At 43.5% G+C, this 18,479-nt stretch overlaps 1 long non-coding RNA gene across 1 annotated transcript in view; it reads left to right on the top strand.

Annotated features, from left to right (window-relative positions):
- The window catches only part of LOC111148013, a 33,295-nt gene extending 17,316 nt beyond the window's left edge, over window positions 1-15,979 (top strand). Inside the window, exons 2-5 of the long non-coding RNA XR_002640667.1 lie at window positions 3,374-3,552; window positions 7,329-7,635; window positions 13,326-13,463; window positions 15,702-15,979. This is a non-coding gene — a long non-coding RNA (uncharacterized LOC111148013). The remainder of the gene's footprint in view (window positions 1-3,373; window positions 3,553-7,328; window positions 7,636-13,325; window positions 13,464-15,701) is intronic.
- The last annotated feature ends 2,500 nt before the right edge of the window (window positions 15,980-18,479 follow it).

Here is an 18,479-nt window from a genome sequence, read left to right as displayed (position 1 = left end):
ACGAGAAAGGGAATACAAGCAGGGTGAGTGGGAGAGGGAGAAGCAGGCCTCCCGTCGAGCAGGGAACCTGATTTGGGGCTCGATCCCAGGACCCTAGGATCATCACCTGAGCTGAAGGCAGATGGTTAACGACTGAGCCACTCAGGCGCCCCAATAACTTGATTTCTTTGATGAACTAGACTTTCATTGTAATGAGTATTGCTCTGTTGAGAGGCCCATCATGGAAAACGTGGACATTTTTTAGTGAGACAGGAATTTTGCTGAGGGTTCATGGGGAGCTGAAGGAGGAGGAGATGATAAAGTTCATTATGATTAAAATGTGGCCCATTTGGGGTGCCAGGGTAGCTCTGTCATTTGGGTATCTGACTCTTGGTTTTTGCTCTGGTTGAGATCTAAAGGTCATGGGATCAAGCCCAGTGTTAACAGAGTTTGCTTGGGATTCTCTCCACGTCTTTTCCCCTTCCCCTCTACCCCTCCCTCCCCCTAGGATGAGGAGATAAATAAAATCTTAAAAAAAAAATGTGGCCCATTTGAAGGGCTATAAAAAATTCACAAGGTATCCCAGTCACTGGAGTTACCCCAGAGCTCTAAAACTTAATAAAGCCAAGAAGTTAATTGAACACGTGGAGAATTAGATATCTAATTGTCAGGAGCTGGACAAGCATGGCCATGCCCGGTTGTAAATATTGGAAAACATAAATATCTGAAGGCTTGGAGACAGACATCGTAAACTGTCTTATCAGTGGTCTGGTTTCTGTTTTGAGTTCCAGCCTGGGACCCTTTTCTGCTGGGAACCACCTGTTCTGGCTGTGTTGATCTTTGGACTTCCCCAGCTCTCAGTCCCTTTCAGTTTTGAAATGAAACCTACCCCAGAGGGTGAGGTCAGGTACCGAGAGGACTTTGACAGCTCACACCCCGTTGTTTTTTTCTAGAGTCTGGTATGTACTGTGTGAAGTATAAGGCTCAGTGGGCTGTGATATAGACTAACTGATGGTGAATCAGCTGTTGGGTAAGGCTCAGGTAGTGCTATTTCTTTGGGTAACCAGGAAAACATGTAGACCAAATATGGTGTCTTTTATCCTTAGACAGTTGAACGTTAAAGAGTACAGTCATCAGAGATCTGCCATGGTCTTGCTCTCTTTGGTTTACTGAAGAAGGAAAGGCATCGTTTCAGAGGCTTTTCTCCTCACTTTTAGAGCCTCCTTTCTTTTTAGGAAGGAGCCAAGTCCTTGTCTTCTTTCTGCTGCTCCAGCTTCTAAACGTCTATACCGTGCCTCCTGGAATTGCTGCTTTAATGTGAAGTGACTCCTCTAGGTACCCCTAGACACACATACCCACCATGTGCTGCCCCCACTCCCTTCACAGAATTTGGCTTCCCCTCTTCCATTTGTTGTGAAACTCGTTTCCACTATACTACAGCACTTGGCTTGGAATCTTTATAATTGGTACTGGCTATTTATTTATTTATTTGACAGACAGAGATCACAAGTAGGCAGAGAGGCAGAGAGAGAGAGGAGGAAGCAGGCTCCCCGCTGAGCAGAGAGCCTGATGTGGGGCTCGATCCCAGGACACTGGGATCATGACCTGAGCCAAAGGCAGAGGCTTTAACCCACTGAGCCACCCATGCACCTGGCTCTTTTTTTTTTTTTTTTTTAAACTCACCGCATACCACTTCCCCCTGATTTTACCTGACTGTCCTGCAGCCACATCCCTCAGTTTTGCAGAGCTGCTTATAGACCTTCAAATACCTTTCTCCATTGAGACTTTTACTGGGCAGCAAGGCTGCTGGATCCCTGTCCTTGAGATTGGTTGACATCTGTACTCATTCTCCCATGGTGGTTTGTTGTTATTTTTTTAAAGATTTTATTTTTTATTTTTTTTTAAGATTTTATTTATTTATTTAACATACAGGGAGAGACAGTAAGAGAGGGAATACAAGCAGGGGTAGTGAGAGAGAGAAAAGCAGGCTCCCCACTGAGCAGGGAGCCCAATGCGGGGCTCTATCCCAGGACACCAGGATCACGACCTGAGTGGAAGGCAGATGCTCAGCGACTGAGCCACCCAGGCGCCCAAAGTTTTTATTTTTTAAAGTAATCTCTACACTCAATATGGGGCTCAAACTCAAAACCCCAAGATCAAGAGTCGCATGCTCTATTGACTGAACCAGCCAGGTGCCCCTCATTCTTCCATGTTTGTTTAAGACTTTGGTGTCTGACTTTTCCTCCTGGGACTCTGGCCCAGCCTAGGGGGGGATTGGTGGTAAGGCTTGGCCTGGGTCTAGTGATTCAGGGTCTAGGGATTCAGTTCAGGCTTGGCCTCGGTCTAGTAGACCATAGAATTAGGGAGCTTCGTGTTAATATCTTAGATGTGGGGAGATGGGAAGCCTTAAGATCTGAACACCAAGACCATTGGAGGTGAAAGGGACAGAAAATTTAGCATCTGAAACAAAGGATATCTTTTGTAGGCTCCCATTTAAAAAATTAAGAGTTTTTTTAAGGGGGTGCCTGGGTGGCTCAGTGGGTTGAAGCCTCTGCCTTCGGCTCGGGTCGTGATCCCAGGGTCCTGGGATCAAGCCCCGCATCCGGCTCCCTGCTGGGCAGGGAGCCTGCCTCCCTCTCTCTCTCTCTGCCTGCCTCTGCCTACGTGTGTTCTCTGTCAAATAAATAAATAACAAAATCTTAAAAAAAAAAAAAAGAGTTTTTTTAAGAACAGTTTTAGGTTCACAGCTAAATTGAGGGAAAGATACAAAGACTCCTGTTATTATTATATTTGAGTAAGATTTGTGCCCAAGGTGGGGCTCAAACTCATGACCCTGAAGTCAAGAATCACATGCTTTAGCAATTGAGCCAGGTAGGCGCCCTGAAAAATTGATCTTTTTGAAGAATTGATCTTTATTTTATAGGGAATGTAGTAATATGATATAATCTAAAAAAAATAAAATCATATTTTGAATTCTCCTGCTCCCCCTGTTATTTTTGTGTTCCTTGGAGGTGGTAACCTGTTAGTGTTTGGAATTTGTACATACCGGACTTTTTTCTGTTTACATATATATGTATGAAACCAGAAAAGTGTAATTTTTGTGTCTTATTTATACAAATGAGGTCACATTTTATGGATCACTTTGGCATTTCTCTGATTCAGTAAGGTGTCTTGACAGTATTTCATGTTGGTACAAAAAGATACTTCTCATTGATTTTGGCTACGGTATAATATTTTATAGTATAGGCAGATATGCTAAATTCAGTTATTTTCCTATTGAGAGACATTAAGGTATTTCCATTTCTTTGTTGTTATGAGCGATTCTTACTGTGTTTTAAGTGTCAGTGTTCTTTTCTTAGGCCTTTTGTCTTCTTTTCTCATGCTGCTTTTCTAGGTGATCTCAACCTTTCTGACAGCTCCACTTAACCGTCTGCATATGGATGATGCCCACCTCTGTCTGCAGACCAGTGTCCAGCTGCTCACGTGGCCGGCATCACAGGGATATTGTGCACACTCACCACTGTGTGGCCTCCCGCTCCTTACTTGCCGCCTCACCTGGTGTCCTGTCACATGGTAAACACCACGCAGTTATTAGGCCCAAAAGACTTCCCTTCCCCTCCCACATGCCAACAACCAGCATGTCACTGGGACTTTTCCTCCCTAGTATTTCTTGAATCCATTTGCTTTCTTTTCTTCTTCATTGCCACTATCTTGTACCTTAGTTTTATGGATTTACAAAACAAGAGTACTTCTGAGTATTAAATAAATTAGTAACACGTAAAATGCTTAGAAAAATAGATCGGCTCCCAGTAAGTGCCATGTGAATGTTGTTATCATCATCACATCGTCGTTGTGGGGTTCTTCTCATCTTAGTGTACATGATACCTTTTGGTCTCTACCTCCAGTCTTGGTTTTATCCTTCCCCACCTCCATTCCACTCTGCACATTGCAGCCAGAGTGATCTTTATAATATATATGAATGTTCATGGTCTAACTTTCCTGCTTAAAAAACTTCCATGATCTTGCTTTTACATGATTTGTCACCCCCACCTAAAATGCTTTTCCCCTTGATCTTTGAATGACAGCTTTTTAGGGGTTTCTTGTTGTTGTTTTATTTTGTTTTGAGATATATGTTTTTATTTTATTTTTATTTTTTCTAAAGATGTTGTGTATTTGACAGAGAGCACAAGCAGGGGGAGCTGCAGTGGGAGAGGGAGAAGCAGACTCCCCACTGAACAGGAAGCCTGATGAGGGGCTTGATCTCAGGACTCTGGGATCATGAGTTGAGCCAAACTGATTGGCTTAACTGATTGAGCCACTCAGGCACCCTGAGATACTAGTTTTTAAATGTCATGTCCTCAGAGAGGCCTTCCCCTGACCACTTAATTATTCCAAATTAGCCACCCATATCCTTTCCGCTATATCACCTATTTTAATTCTTTCCATAGCACTTAATATGTGATTTTTTTCTAGTTTATTCATGTATTTGTTTATATAGTCTCTTTCAATTAATATTTATGTATATATGTATGTATGTATGTATGTATGTATTTGTTTTTTTTAAGTAGGCTGCATGCCCAGACTCAGATCAAGGGTTGCGTGCTTTACTGACTGAGCCAGCCAGGCACCTTGGTCTCCTTCAGTTAGAATTAAATTCTCTGAGAACAGGAAGGAATGTTGTCTGTTTTATTCACTCTTACATTTCTTGTATGTATAACAATGTCTGGTACATTGTAGGCACTCAGTGAATACTTGTGAAGTGAATTATAAAACAGTTTCATACGTATTATGAAGCCCTTTTTGGTCTCTCCAGCATCTTCTGCTTCAGGACACCCTCTGCTTTGGCCTCTCCACTCCCCAGCTCATCCCATCTCTTCAGATGTGTTTTCTTGCTGCAGGACCTTTGCATATGCTATTCCCTCTACTTAGAACACTTTTTCTCAAGTGCCCAGCCTCTGCCTGGGTATCTCCTATTTATCCTTCATGTTTCAGCTTAAGTCTAACTTCACTTGACTGCCCTTCTTAGTCTTACAGCTCTACATGCATTACCTTTAATTATACATACCGTAATTATTTGTCTGTCTCCCTCACTATATGGTAAATTTTGTTGGGCAAAGACATATGTCTTATTCACCATGTATTCTTAGTCGTAACTGCTGTGGGCTAGAAGCATCTCTTGAGGTGGGGTGCTGGATAGGAGTACCCAGAGTACCAATTGAGGGCTAAGAAGGTACGCCTTTGAATGTCAGGGTAAGGTCTGGTCATTTGGCCCTGGCTCATTGTCATTCTTCTTATTCCATCTTTTGTGATCCCAGTGTTTGCCTGGATGAACTATCTAACATGCTTGAGATGAATCATCTAAAACACTGTCTTTCTCTGAGATATATTCATAAAAATCAGTGTACCTGGCAGAGGACTTGCCCAGGAATGGGACATGAGTGCTAAGGATAAAAGTTGCGGATCTGGGTAGGCAGCATATTTACTCTGAGTGGCTGATGGCGGTATAACTGAGAGTGGAGTGCACTTCTATGCAAGGAAGGAAGCAAAAGGCCTTAGGGATAAGGTGAGGCAAAGATGAAACAGGAAGCTGAATCATTAATTCAGAAACCTAGAGAATCAGGATAATGGGTGGAGTGTAAGAATGGACAGGGCAAGCAGTTCACGATTAAGGCCATAAATAATCTTGGGGATTACTTAAATAATCTTTTGGCATTCTTACCTCTTTAGTGTGGAACCAGCTTTTGGATTAGAAGGAGGATCAGGTAGTTGACATACAAAGGTTTGAACTAGATTGCCTATAACTTTGTATTTTATGTGTTAATTATCTGAAAGTCAGATCCTCAGAAATCCTACTGTACCTTTTCTCACACTTCAGTTTCTGCTCATTTTTAAATATATTAGGTTTAACTAGCTAATCTTTGGAAAAGTTTCCTGTAGCAATCCATCCTGGTGCTCCCCTTAGGTAGGCTGAGGATACTCCCTTCAGATAGGGTGAGCACTCCTTCAGGCTGTACCTCCTCCCACCAGACCATGCCTAGGAGCTGGCCTCAGCAGCCTCAGGAGTTCAGGACTCTGCCTAGCCTGAATCTGTGGATTTCTGTCTGAATTTTGGGGAGGGACACGAAAGTGTAAAATATAGGATGGGATTCTGTCAGTGAGGCATGGTAGAAGTAGTGGAAGACTGGCCGGGTGTGCATAGATGTAGGATCTGAAGGTGTATAGGTGGTGGTTTTCGAAGTCTCTGACGTGGAATGGTCGTTGAGTTTATGGCAGTGTTAGGTGCTCTGATGTGCCAAGTGGAGAATCTTGGTGAGTGGTGCCTGCCATTAGCCCTTTGGGGTGTTCTGTATGTTTTCTGTGTGGCCTGAAGGTCTGCTACAGAGTGGTAGCTGGCTTCATGGTGGTTGCTTGGTGAGGAGGAGTCATGGGGATAGGAACAGTACTTACTGAAGATGGGTATGTTTTCTTTGAAGGTTGGATAGAGTGATTATGTGCACATCCTGGGCAGTCTAAGGCCAGTCACCTTGCCTCTGTGAGGCAAGGCATCTATCTGCACTCTCCTCCTAGGGTTTTGCTGGGAAAAGCGGCCTAAGAGAGCCAGAGATCATGGCCATAGTTAGTGATTCCCTCGAGAATGCTCCCTGTCTTTGACTCCTCTGTTCTCTAAGCCTTATGCTCTGATGTTCTGCCTTCTATTTGCTGCTTTGGTATCTTCAAATTCTTCTTTCTTTCTTTCTTTTTTTAAAGATTTTTATTTATTTGACAGACAAAGATCACAAGTATGCAGAGAGGCAGGCAGAGAGAGAGGGGGAAGCGGGCTCCCTGCCAAGCAGAGAGCCCGATGCAGGGCTCAATCCCAGGACCTCGGGATCATGACCTGAGCCCAAGGCAGAGGCTAAACCCACTGAGCCACCCAGGTGCCCCTGATTTGTTTTTTAAATAGAAACATCAGGGCGCCTGGGTGGCTCAGTGGGTTTAAGCCTCTGCCTTGGGCTCAGGTCATGATATCAGGATCCTGGGATCAAGTCCTGCATCAGGCTCTCTGCTTGGCAGGGAGCCTGCTTCCTCCTCTTTCTCTCTCTCTCTGCCTGCCTCTCTGCCTAGATGTGATCTCTCTCTGTCAAATAAATAAATAAAATTCTAAAAAAATAAAAAAAATAGAAACATCACTTTTAATGACCAGTTAGGGCCATAGCAGACAGCTTCCAGAATAGAAATAAGACAGTCCCAAGACAACGGAGTGTAAAATCGTCTCAGATAGTTAATAAAAATATGGACCGCTTTACGAATTTGTGTGTCATCCTTGTGCAGGGGCCATGCTAACCTTCTCTGTATTGTTCCAATTTTAGTATGTGTGCTGCTGAAGCAAGCACAGGAATCTGCATTTTGATTGCCTCTCAGAGGACTCTGACTACAGTCATCATCTGCAGACCATATTTGGAGAAACTGACAGAGGATTCCACTGACCTCCCATCTCTAAAGGGGAAGAAAGGGGATTTGAACACTTTACTTGGATCTAAAGGTCCTAAGAAACCCAGTCTGTCATCCAGTGGGAATAATGGATAACTGCGTGTACCGGCACCTCATCTTCTCATTGCCACAGTAGATGCAGAACCAGATGAGGTAGACAAGGGCTTCATGACTAAACCATGGCAGGTCAGTAGCTCTGGGATTTACAGGAAGCTTTGACTTTGGACTCAGAAAACAGGCTAGAACATGGACCCTGAAGGCTACTGGTCGCGTGGCAGATTTTCTCAAGGGTGCCTCTCTTTTCCTGTGTACGTTGACTCTATCCTAGTGTAGGTTTTCTTTATTTGGTTCCCAAGCTGTCTTCACTCCCCGTTGTTGCTATTGTATACACCCAGCTGCCTCTATCCTTCTATTAGAACCTTGTCTTTCCTTTTCAAGTCCTCTGTTACATTCCTGTTACCTATAGGATCAAGTCCAAATGTCTTGGGTTGTAATAAACGGCCTTACACAATTTGGCCCAAATTATGACCTATAAGATCGAGGATGATCTGGTCCCTGCCTTTTTCTCAGGTCTTATCCCAAGCCCTTCTCTCTCATCTCCTGGGCACCCTTATCTGTTCACAGTTCCTTGATCGCTTCTTTTGCTCTCTGATTTCAGAGCCTTTGTAGTGCTATAGCCTCTGCCTAAGACTATAGCCTTTACCCTGCTCTTCACCTCATTAACTATTCCTTACTTTTAAGTGTCAGTTAAACATTATCTCCTCTTATTTTTTTTTTTTTAAAGATTATTTATTTATTTGACACAGAGAGAGAGAGAGAGAGAGGCACAAGGAGGCAGAGCAGCAGGCAAAGGGAGAAGCAGGCTCCCTGCTGAGCAGGGAGCCTGATGTGGGGATCAGTCCCAGGACCCTGGGATCATAACCTGAGCTGAAGGCAGATGCTTAACCGACTGAGCCCCCCCAGGCGTCCCCACATTATCTCCTCTTAGAAGTTTTTCTGGCCATTCTATACAAAGCAACTCAATGTTACTTTTTATTTATACTTCATTTGCTTCCATTAGACCACTTACTGCTTTTTACTAGTTTGTCTTTCTCTCCTATTAGATTATAAATTCCATGAAGGTAGGGACCTTCTTGCTCATGGTTGTATCTTCAGTGCTTAGAGGTACTTGGGAAGTACTTGTTGACTATAAATTACTTTTTACCTTCTTGTCAGTAGCTGTGGGGTGCTTTGTGGCCCTGCACAACTCTCACCCTTTGCATGTATTATTGCCTCTGCTGAAGGCACCCTTTCTCTCATTACCTGGTCAGATTTTTTTCTTGATCTTTTCCACTTCCCTAAGCAAGTCTTTGACTAAGCAGAGCTAGTTCAATAGAGATAGCTCTTTGGTTCTCTCAAGTGGATTTCCCTGTGTAGTTATTTCATCTGTATAAGAGATAGATGGTATTGCCCTGGGTTTGTAGATGATAAACCAGAAGCTCTGAGCAGTAGATTAACTTGGAAATGGCAGAACTGAGATTCCAGCCCCATTGTATGCATAGAGCCCTCACTCATTCTGCCTTGCTGTGATCTAAAAGAAACCAAATAGTAGACTGAGAGACACTGAAGTGAAAGAGATGTTTTTGTTTTTTTTTTTAAGTTTTTTTTAAGACTTTATTTATTTATTTGACAGATAGAGATCACAAGTAGGCAGAGAGGCAGGAGAGGCGGGCAGAGAGAGAAAAAGGAGGAAGCAGGCTCCCTGCTGAGCATAGAGCCCGATGCGGGGCTCGATCCCAGAACCCTGAGATCATGACCTGAGCCGAAGGCAGAGGCTTATTAACTCACTGAGCCACCCAGGTTCCCCAATGTTTTTTGTTTTTTAATTGAGTAATGAAAGTGTGTGTGGGGGTGGTGGTGGGGGTTTATTTGTCTTACACTTTTTCAGAGTTAAACCCAGTAAAAGGTATACTATTAAGAAGCAATTTATAGGGGTGCCTGGGTGGCTCAGTGGGTTAAAGCCTCTGCCTTCGGCTCAGGTCATGGTCCCAGGGTCCTGGGATCGAGCCCCGCATCGGGCTCTCTGCTCAGCGGGGAGCCTGCTTCCTCCTCCTTCTCTCTGCCTGCCTCTCTTGTGATCTCTGTCAAATAAATAAATAAAATCTAAAAAAAAAAAAAAAAGAAGCAATTTATAAGGATGATGGAGTAAAGGGTGACCAGAATATTCAGAGGACAATGTGTGTTCTTTTTCTGTTTCTTTTCTTTAAGATTTTATTTATATACTTGAGAGAGAGAGCGCATGAGAGGAGAGAGGGTCAGGGGGAGTAGCAGACTCCCTCTTGAGCAGGGAGCCCGATGCGGGACTGGATCCTGGGACTCCAGGATCATGACCTGAGCTAAAGGCAGTCACTCAACCAACTAAGCCACCCAGACGCCTCTCCTGTGTTTTCTTGATCATCTTTGGTGACAAACAGTCAACATATACCCTAGTAGAAATAAGTCAAGGTGAAACACTATTAAATTCAAACCAAAGCAAGTATCAGTGGTCATTAATAGTTGCTTGGAGGATATATAAAGAGTTAAATCTGAATATTTTTGTTAAGGGAGAAAGATATGCAAAATTGGTATGCATAGTCTTTAACACATTTTGCTTAAAAATACATCTTAGTATGTATTGTTAAGATACTAGTTGAATAGGGCGCATGAGCGGCTCAGTGGGTTAAAGTCTCTGCCTTTGGCTCAGGTCATGATCCCAGGGTCCTGGGATCGAGCCCCACATCAGGCTCTCTGCTCAGCAGGGAGCCTGCTTCCTCCTTTTTCTCTCTCTGCCCGCCTCTCCTGCCTCTCGGCCTACTTGTGATCTCTGTCTGTCAAATAAATAAATAAACTCTTTGAAAAAAAGAAAAAGATACTAGTTGAATAGGGATGCCTTGGTGCCTTAGTCAGTTAAGTGTCTGCCTTTGGTTTGAGTCATGATCCCAGGGTTCTGGGATCGAGTACCACATTGGGCTCCCTGCTCAGTGGGGAGCCTGCTTCTCCCTCTGCCTGCTCCCCCTGCTTGTTTTCTCTCTCTGACAAATAAATAAGATCTTTAAAACAAAAATACTAGTTGAATAAATTGTAGTGGATATTGCCATATTATGTAGTTTTAAGAAGAATGAGACATATAGGCACATACACACTCACATCCTGATATGGAACAATCTCTGAGATCCATTATTAAGGCAAAGTGCAGAATAATGTTTGTGGCATGCTAGTATTAGTATTTGTATGCAAAAGGGGAAGATTCTGTCTACTTATTATACCCAGATTACCTCTTCTTTGTTTTGTTTTGGTTTTTTGTTTTATTTTTAAAGATTTCTTTGAGAGAGAGAATGTATATGTGTGCGAGACAGAAAGTGGGGGGAGGAGCAGAAGGAGAGGGAGAGGGAGAGAATCTCTAGCAGACTCCCCACTGAGCACACACAGCCCACGACCCTGAGTTCAGTCTCACGACCCTGAGATTATGACCTGAAACGAAATCAAGAGTTGGATGCTTAACTGACAACCAGCCAAATATCCCAAGTTTTATAAACTTTTTAAGTACTTTGCTTTACCCTCTAAAAGTGATCCTAAAAAGTTGAATGTAAATGTGTGTGTGTGTGTGTGTGTTAACAGGGATTGGCTGGAGAGGTATTAAGTTATATCTCTCTAAACTTCACAGAAAAGAGGAAGAAGGAAGATCCTTTCTGTCTAGTGAATGGTCCCTAACTTAATGTATTTCGATTTTGGTAAATGACATTTTTCCTGAAGTGAAACACATTTCTACTGAGAATAGAACAAAAGGGAGATTGTGTTTGAAATTGAAGATACCCGTGTGTGTCAGGATACCCCATTATTTGTTTATCTGTTCTCCTGTTTGTGCACTAGAAATCTTGGAGCCCCCATCTATAACATGTTTGCTGTGTGTTGATTTTGTTTTTCCAAATGGAGTAAATTCTTTTTTTTTTTAAAGATTTTATTTATTTATTTGACAGAGAGAAAGAGATCACAAGTAGGCAGAGAAGCCGGCATCAAGAGAGGGGGAAGCAGGCTCCCCGCTGAGCAGAGGGGTGGGGGGCGCAGAGGCTTTAACCCACTGAGCCACCCAGGCGCCCCTGCTTTTTATTTTTTAATATTTAATCTGTTTATCTTATCTGTTATCTATGGGACCTTCCCTGACTCCCTTACTTAAAATTGTAGCAAACCCCCTTTCTTTCCTATCTCCCTTCTCTCCTTTGTTTTTCTCTTGTTTTTCTCTGTAGCATTTAACACCACTTGATACACTGTATACTTTTACTTGTTTATTGCCCAACACCTTCCATTAGAATGTAAGCTCCATGAAGACAGAGACTTTTTTCTTCTTTTTTTTTATTCACTGCTCTCTGTTATGTAGGACAGTTCCTGGCACACAGTTGGTATTCAGTAAATATTTGTTGAATGAATGAATTTGTTGGACTTCCGGTGTATTTGTTGGACTTTTTATTGGCAGTATTTTTTTTTTTTTTAAGTAATCTCTGCGCCTATTGTGGGGCTCAGACTCAGGACCCTGAGATCAAGAGTTGCACACTCTATTGACTGAGCCAGCCAGGTGCTCCCATTTGCTGTATTTTTGTTATTATATACATGCTGTGATAAACGCCCTGTATAACTGTATAAGTAAACACTTGTCTACTTATCTTAGGATAAATTTTTTTTTTTTTTAAGATTTTATTTATTTATTTGATAGAGTGAGAGAGAGAATGAGAGGGGAGAAGGTCAGAGGGAGAAGCAGACTCCTCATGGAGCTGGGAGCCCAATGCGGGACTCAATCCTGGGATTCCGGGATCGTGACCTGAGCCGAAGGCAGTCGCTTAACCTGTAAGGGCCTATTTAGCCGGAGCGGCCCCACCTCGGTTGAACAGCCATTTTGTTGTTCATGCAGTAATACTTAAACTGACCCCCCCCCCAACCAGTCCCAGGTAACAAAGCCCAAATACAAGGGTGGGTCAGGCCAGGTGGAGGTAACAGCCCAAATGCAGGGATGAGTCGGGTCAGGTGGAGACATTCAATCAGTAAAGCGCGCATACTGTCTCCCTAGCTACCAAGGAGTGTGGGCCCCACCTTTTAAAGGGCTCCAATTCTGACCAAGGTGATAGGCTAGTTCAAATAGCTACTATGGGGTGAATTGTAATTCAGTTGGCCACCCGTGTGTGACCTAGCATGACTGTGCAGCTTTCTCTGTGTGTTGCAATCTCATTGGCCACCTGTGCGTGGCCAGGCCCAACCACATGGCCTTTGCTCTATAAAAGTTAGTCTGTGGGGCACCTGAGTGGCTCAGTGGGTTAAAGCCTCTGCCTTCGGCTCAGATCATGAGCCGGATCTGGGATCAATCCGCATTGGGTGCTGGGATCGAGCCCCGCATCGGACTCTACGCTCGGTGGGGAGCCTGCTTCTTCCCTTCCTCTCTCTCTGCCTGCCTCTGCCTACTTGTGATCTCTGTCAAATAAATAAAATCTTTAAAAAAAAAAAAAAAAAGTTAGTCTGTAAGGCAGGGAGGGGTTGCCCTCTCTGTAAGAGACGGCTCCAGACGGTCAGTTTGATTCTTGATGCTTGGCGCAAAATAAAGCTTTGCTTGACCTTCGCTTTTTATCAGTCTTGCTCCTTTAATCACGGACCCATTATTGGGGGACCTTTCAAACCAACTGAGCCACCCAGGCGCCCCACTTAGGATAAATTCTTAAGAAATAGAATGGCTCAGTTGAAGGATATGGACATTTAAAATGTCAATTTATGGAACCAACTACCCTTAAGAATGTTAACTCCTGCCAATGGCACATGAGATTACCTACATTGCCAGTAATACTGTGTTGTATGTTTTTCATTTCCACATCTGACAGGTGAAAAGTGGTCTTGTCACTATAATATGGTAGTTGAGAATGTGACTCTGATAGATGTGATGTGATACGGCATATGACTCTGGAGCCCATCTGCTGGGGCCTGAATTCTGACTCAGCCACTTAACTGTGTGACCTTGGGTAAGTCATTTAATTTCTCTCTCAGTTTCATCTTTGATAAGGTAAGCATAATGATAGCACCTGTTTCAGGAAGAATAAGTCAATTAATCTAAGTAAAATGCTTCAAATAGTAATGGAGACATGCAAATCAGTAAGTAGGACTTAATATTTTTTTATATTAAAGATTGAACATCTTTTCAAATGTATTTTGGACATTTATGAATTTTTTTAGTCACTTATTCATGTCTTTTTTTTTTTTTTTTTTTTTTTTAAGACCTTTATTTATTTGACAGAGACATAGCCAGAGAGGGAACACCAACAGGGGGAGGGATCACAAGCCGGGGGAGTGGGAGAGGGAGAAGCAAGCTTCCCGCTGGGCAGGAAGCCTGATAAGGGGTTCCATCCCAGGACCTGGGGTCTTGACCCGAAGACAGATGCTTAACAGGAGGCACCCAGGTGCCCCTGTTTTTTGCATGTGTTCCCAGTAATGTTTTCTTAATAATTTAAAAGAGGTAAAGTACTGACTATAATATATAACAGAATTGTTCCTAGTTTATCATTTGTCTTTTGACTGTGTTTATGCAATTTTTTTCTCTTGGGAAGTTTTATATTTTTAGGTAGTCAAAATAATCTTTTTTCTTACAGTTTTTCCTGCTGCTAGGTCATTGTTTAGAAAAGGCATGTCTCCCTACCTCAAAAACATAAAAAATGGTTACTCATTCTCTTTGAGTACTTGGTGTGTGTGTGTGTGTGCGCGCACCTTCTTTTAATTCTTGAAATTTAATCTTTAAGTCTTTGATCCTTCTGGAATTTATTTTGATATGAAGATAGCAGTTGAGATCTGGCTCTATTTCTTTTCAGTTGTGTACTGCCCCAGACCTGTTTATTAAAGAAGAAAGACCAGGAGCCTTTAATCTCTTCTCCCCTCCCCTAATCTGAAAGTAAGATAATAGGAGATCTCCATTTTGGAGAATGAATTTCATGTTTGGACTCAGTCATTCAGTTGCTTAGCTGTGGGATGAATATGCTGTGTAAAGCAGTTTGGGACCAGAACTCACAGCCTGACTAAGCGATGAAACTGCTGCATTCCCTAGTGTAGCTTCCCTGCTGGCTCTTCTCTGGAGGCGCCTTCTAAGTGCATCTTAGTTTGAGGGCTGCTCTGAAGGGCTATTGTTAGTTTGGAATGACAGTTTTTGCCTTCTTCAGAAACAAATGAAGAGATTATGGTGGATATTTCCTTACTCCAGCCTGAGAGTATTGGTGGGGTGTTGATGGGGGCCATTGAATGGTAATGAACACATTGTGTTCCACCTGTGCCCTCATCAGCTCTTTTTGGAACACTTTTTTTTTCCATCTAATTTCTTCCCTCTAATCAAGATGGAGGGAGAGGAATTCCTCTATAACCGAGCTCTCTCATATCCCATGGCAGCTGTCATTTGCCAAAGATGTTGAAGAAGGGTAGCTGACTCTTACATGGCATATGTTATGTGCCAGCAACTGTTCCAAGCACCTTACATATATAAAGTCTTTATGAGATTGGTTCTCTGTACTGAGTTGCATAGTGTCCTCCCCAAAATTCACATCCACCCAGAACCTATGAATGTGATCTTATTTGGAAATAGGATCCTTGTAGATGTAAGCAGGTTAAGATGAAGTCATACTGGATTAGGATGGGCCCTAATCCAGTGACTGGTGTTCTTATATGAAGAGGGATATGTTATGCCCCAATAATGGGTCCGTGATTAAAGGAGCGAGACTGATACAAAGCGAAGGTCAAGCAAAGCTTTATTTAGCACCAAGCATCAAGAATCTTACCGAACGTTGGAGGCCGCATCTCTTACAAGAGAGGGCGACTCTTCTCTGTTTCACAGTCTAGCTTTTAAGGGCAAAACCATGAGGTCGGGCCTGGCCACGCACAGGTGACCAATGAAATTGTGACACACACAGGAAACTCCACAGTGATGCTAGGTGACCAGCTGAGTTACAATTTACCGTAGTAGACATTTGACCCAGCCTATTACACCTTGATTAGGATTGGTGCCAAAAGGGTTCCAAATGGTGGGGGCCCCCTACTCCTTGGTAGCTAGGGAGATAGTATGCAACCCCCTACTGATAGGATGTCTCCACCTGGCCTGACCCACCCTTATGTCTGGACTTTTGTTACCTGAAGCTGGTTTCCGGGACTTGTTTTTAAGTGAATCCCCTGGGGGTAGGGAAGCAGGGACAGTTTAACTTTAATAAAAGCCTCTTGCTAAATAGGTCCTTACAGGATACATAGAGGAAGATGTCCGTGTGAAGATGGAAGCAGAGATTGGCGTTGTGCTGCCACAAACCAAAGAATGTCAAGGATTACTGGCAACCACCAGAAGCTGGAAGAGGCAAAGAAAGATTCTCCCCTGGAGCCTTCACAGGGAGCATGGTCCTGCTGAAACCTTGATTTTGGACTTCTAGCCTCCAGAACTGTGAGAGAATAAATGTCCTTTGTTGGAAGCCACTAACTTTGTAGTGTTTGTTATAGCAGCCCTGGGAAACCAACACATGCTCTTTTATTATCTCCATTTTCAGATAAGAAAATAGGCCCAGAGAGGTCAGGTACTCTGAGATCTGTCTAGGCTGCTGCTCTGCTGGCTGGACACTTACTCTGAAGTTCCTGATGTTGCTGTTGTCAGCTCTGCACCTTCGCAATGGCCATCACACCTTCTGGTAGTGCTGGCACTGAGCTGCTGGAATGGCTCCTTCTCTAACACAGCAGGCCACAGCCTTTCCCCCATTCTTGCCCATTTCATGCCCTAAAGCCAAAACTCCTCTCAGGGGCTTCTGGCTGTAGCCTGATCATTTCAGCAGGTTGCTTTGTGGCCCCACTCTTCCAGGTGAAATCAGGCTTTTATTTTTCATTTCCACGCAATGTCAGAGAAATGTGGGTGACAGTTGTGGGGAGGGTCACTCAGCTTCTTCTGGCAGTTATTATAATGCTTCCCATTTCTGGTCTGCTATACTTCCTAGAATTCCTGTCAGTAGGCAACTCATGTCTTGATCGTTTTTGGAGCTTCAGGGTGTCTCACACAGCTCACATGGCACATACCAGTTCATGGCTGTGAGCAGAGAAGCAGCAGCATCATGACTGCATTGACTCTGAGGGCCCTGGTCACCTGTTCTTGATTAACCCAACATACTACAGTGGCTCTCTTCTCTGCCAAATGAGCGGAGGGGATAAGGATGTTATCTGACCCAGCCCATCCCCCTAAACAGCAGCTCCTTGTTTGCCCCTGGCCTCTTTTGCTGGCATCCCAGAAGGGATCTCCTCCCTTGGCATCCCATTGCTGGCTGCAGAATCTTGCCTACTTTCCAATATGAACCTTTTGCTTTGGATCCTGCTCTTACTCTTTTCTGTTTGTTTGTTTTAATTTTATTTACTTACTTTGAGAGAGCGAGAGAAAGCACGAGCAGGGGTAGGAGAAGAGGGAGAAGGACAAGTGAGAGAAAGTGTGAGCAGGGGGAAGAGAAGAGGAAGAGGGACAAGCAGACTCTGTCCTGAACGCGGAGCTGGAGGTGGGGCTTGAGATCATGACCTGAGCCAAAACCAAGAGTCAGATGCTCAACCTACTAAGCCACCCAGATGCCCCAGTCCTGCTCCTATTCTTAACAACGCTCACAAGACTGAGCTCTAGGAACTCAGGAACCATATTTATTTTGTTTGCCGCTGTATCCCAGGACTGAGCAAAGACCTGACACTTCTCTAGGCCCTCAAGAAGTATTTATTGAATGAAGAACTGAATATTGACCTTGAAGCTTTGGAATCCTGGTTTTCCTTGCTTCTTGATAAAGCCAGCAACCAGATTAAGAACTTCAGAGGCCTCAGCAATAGAAAGATTATGATGTCCCTCATATTTTCAGCCCTCAATATGTATTTGAAAAACAATATTTAACACAGAATCAGTATAAGGAAATTGAGCAAACTATAAGGAAAGTCTAGCAAAGTTCTGTTTTTTATCATGGTGACTAATTAGATAAATATAATTTAAAATATTTGCAATTACTGTCTCTGCTTTGCCAGTTTTCTAAGCACATGCTTTTGGATAATCCTGCCTGGACCAGTCCTTTCCTCCCTTTGGACTTCATTTCGTCTTTATTCCATCTGCTAAAGTTGCCAGCCAGTCCCTTTCACCCCTGTAGGGGTGTCTGGCTTCTGAGACCCCCCAGCCTAGGCTGAATGCCCTGGGCTCACTGAGGGCTTGCCAAGAAAGTCAAGTAGAACATGCACACTGCTAAAGAGTACCTCAGGGAACTTGCATGCTGGGTTACTATTTATAGTCAACATAGTGCATTGTGCCAAGTGATTACACTTGGGCCATTTTTAGTTGTAATAATCTGCTTCTGTGATCCTGTATGTGGAAACCCCAGAAAAATATCCCTTTGGTCCTCCTTCCTGCATCACTGAGAAGATGCAGTCCCACTCTGCCATTAATTAATCTCTGTTATTCTGGCTTTGTTGAAACCATTCAGAGGAGCAAGGTATGATTCTGGAAGTGTAGAGCCCAGGCCTCCTACAGGCTATTCCAAGGCTGTGACCGTAATCAACTCTGTTGCTGTTTCATTTCAAAGAGCTTAAAATAGTGTTGGAAACTTCCTAGGAAAAAAGCACCACTGTAACTTCTTGGCTAAGGAAGCAGTGTGTGCTGGCCAGAGCAGAAGCAATGGCCAAGGTCCCAAGTTCTTTTCTGGACCTGTTGATTTGGGGTGTGATATTCGACAATCTGAGATGCTGTCCTATAGCTCTGATGGTTCATCTTCAGCACAGAGAATGATGTGGGCCATGCCTGTAGAGAGAGAGGCTGACATTGGTCCCCTGTGATCTAGGGGAGCCTCATCATTAGATGTCCTTTCTTTCATTTGAATTTCTAGTTCTTTTTAAAAATTTTAAAAATATTTTATTTATTTAGAGGTGCCTGGGTGGCTCAGTTGTTAAGTGTCTGCCTTTGCCTCAGGTCATAATCCTAGGGTCCTGGGATTGAGCCCCACATTGGGCTCCCTGTTCAG

Source organism: Enhydra lutris, unplaced genomic scaffold (assembly GCF_002288905.1).
Source record: "Enhydra lutris kenyoni isolate GAN:26980312 unplaced genomic scaffold, ASM228890v2 scaffoldscaffold18, whole genome shotgun sequence".
Lineage (NCBI taxonomy): Eukaryota > Metazoa > Chordata > Mammalia > Carnivora > Mustelidae > Enhydra > Enhydra lutris.
The sequence above is the reverse complement of the archived record's forward strand: the minus strand, read 5'-3'. Positions and strand labels throughout refer to the sequence as shown.